Below are 2402 nucleotides of genomic sequence, written 5' to 3' on the forward strand. Positions count from 1 at the left end.
ACACCGAGCATTGGGTCTCCTGTCTCTAGACCAGGATTTAATGACTGCTAGTGGGTTCAGCCAAGCATGAATAGCCACTGAAACCAGGTCCCTTGCCACCCAGATGCTGGGGACCACAAGATCAGCTGTGGCAGACCAGCTGCAAGACACTGAACCCAGAGACAGACAAAAAAGGCTCTGGCTGGGAAGCTGCTGTATTTGTAAGAGTAAAAATGAAAGCATCCTAGTCTTTGAAGAGCTCTTCTGGGCGCAGGGGGCAGTCCCTGCAGTGGCTCTGAAAAGAGCTGCAATTTGTTTCATGGACAACAGCGGAGAGGGAGCAAACGAGGGCCGTGGGGTTAGCGCCGAGAAAGAGTGCTGTGTGCCATCATCTCTGAGCAGAGGGAAGCAATGCAGTTCTGCAGACAGGGCTGTTACTCTGGGAACAAGGAGACTTTGGTTAGGATTGCCTGGAAGGGTTTTCTTCTGAATGTGGGCTTGGGTTTTGTAGCCCCAGGAGGCTCTTACTTTAGGGCTTGCTCTGCACTTCTTCTTTCTTGGCTACACTTAATCTCTCAAAATTTTGGTATTCCCTTTCCATCCCTTACTGTTGAAAGAAGAAGCAGGAGAGGTTGCTTTCTTGCTTATGGTGTCCCAGGGATGGTTCTATTGGAAGAAAAAAGATTCAGATTAGATCTCAGGAAGAAATTTTTTACTATGAGGGTGGTGAGACACTGGAACAGGTTGCCCAGGGAAGTTGTGGATGCCCCATCCTTGGAAGTGTTCAAGGCCAGGCTGGACATGGCCTTAAGCAACCTGGTCTCGTGGGAGGTGTCCCTACCCATGGCAGGGGGGTTGGAACTCAATGATCTTTGAGGTCCCTTCCAACCCAAACCATTCTATGATTCTATCACCAGGTGAAAACCTCTGATCACTGAGAGGGTCCCAAATTCGTGTGCACGTGTGTGGCAGAGTGAGGGGACCCCGGCTGCCCTGGCAGTTTACTCCCAACACTGAGCTCTGGGCAAACATGGGCCAAACCACAAGGCCTGCCCATTTCAGCAGCACCTGCTCTCCCTTCCTCCTACCACTTCTGTCTTCTGCTCAATGGACTTCTTTTCCTCAAAGTTGCTTCCAAATCACCGCTTGGAAAACCCCAAGGTAATTTGCTCATTCTTCCATGCAAATATGAGGTAGATCAGTGAGGTTTAGTTGTGTACATGAGACCCTGTCAGACTATTTGCTGTTCCTAAACGATTCACACTTCAGAAAATTTTTTAAATCCCCTGGTATTGCTGGCTATCCTTGCAAAACAAAAGAACTTGGATAAACAGGGTTACAGACCGTCCTGCTATGCTGTGCATTTGGGAGAGGAGTGAGAAAGGATATGGACTGCTATAGTTAGGAAACTGAAAAGGGTGGTCTGGGCTGCCAAAATTAGCCTCAGGGCCTCATTGTCATTATTTCCTCTGGGAAAGGGGAGGGTTGTGAGAAGGGTGAGCAGTGAAGGTGTTCCCAAGCAGCCTCTCAATGGCACTTGCCAAGTAATGCCTCTAAATAAACCAGCAGGTGACATACCCATCTGAACATGGAGAAGATGCATGCTAAAGGCATGCATATACACCTATGATCCTGAGAGTAATAACTTATGTAGACACAGACACCCTGTATAAAATAGAGTGCTTCTGAGTCTGTAAGAAATCAGTTTATATGGCTTCACCTTTGGAGGAAGGCAAATACCTGTAGGGCCATTTTGTGGATCCCCATGTTCTGCTCCTACAGCTTACCTGAAGAAAGGCAAGCTTTTGCCATAGGCAAGAGGCTTGGTTCACCCAAAGAGCAGGGGGAAGAGTACCCCAGTTGGGGAGTGGGAAGGGAGACACGATAAAAGGGTCTGAGAAGTTGTCTCTTGCAGCTCTTCGCAGGTAGTAGAGGAAGCACAAATCTCCATTCCTGCTGGGTCACCAGGGAGAAAGTGCAGTGGAGCACTCTTACATTTCAAGTCTTGTTTATGGACAAAGAGGGGATACACCTTAAATATATGTGTGTATGTGTCTGTGTGTATATATATTTAGACATTAGTTTATTGTTAATGGAAATCTTAACAGTCTTAACTCAAGAATCATTATTACATATTACAGAGAAAAAGAAAATGCAGGTGAAGTGCTTCTATACAGGAAAAGCCGCAATAATACAAATAAAATTGTAACACACTTCTTAGCTCACTCCTCCACTGTTCCTCTAGGTCTTAAGGTCAGTGGTTTCACGCTGCTGGTGGTGGGATATTACGGAGTTGTTAAGCACCTGGAGCCCTTCAATGGGAGGAATACCATGCTCATGTTGATGGTTTCTTATTTCTCCTCTTCATTTTCTTTTATTCCCCCCCCCCCCCCTCCTTCTTTTTTTTCTTTTTGTGCCAATTA

The sequence above is a fragment of the Calidris pugnax genome, unplaced genomic scaffold (assembly GCF_001431845.1).
Source record: "Calidris pugnax isolate Ruff unplaced genomic scaffold, ASM143184v1 scaffold25, whole genome shotgun sequence".
NCBI classification, from domain to species: domain Eukaryota; kingdom Metazoa; phylum Chordata; class Aves; order Charadriiformes; family Scolopacidae; genus Calidris; species Calidris pugnax.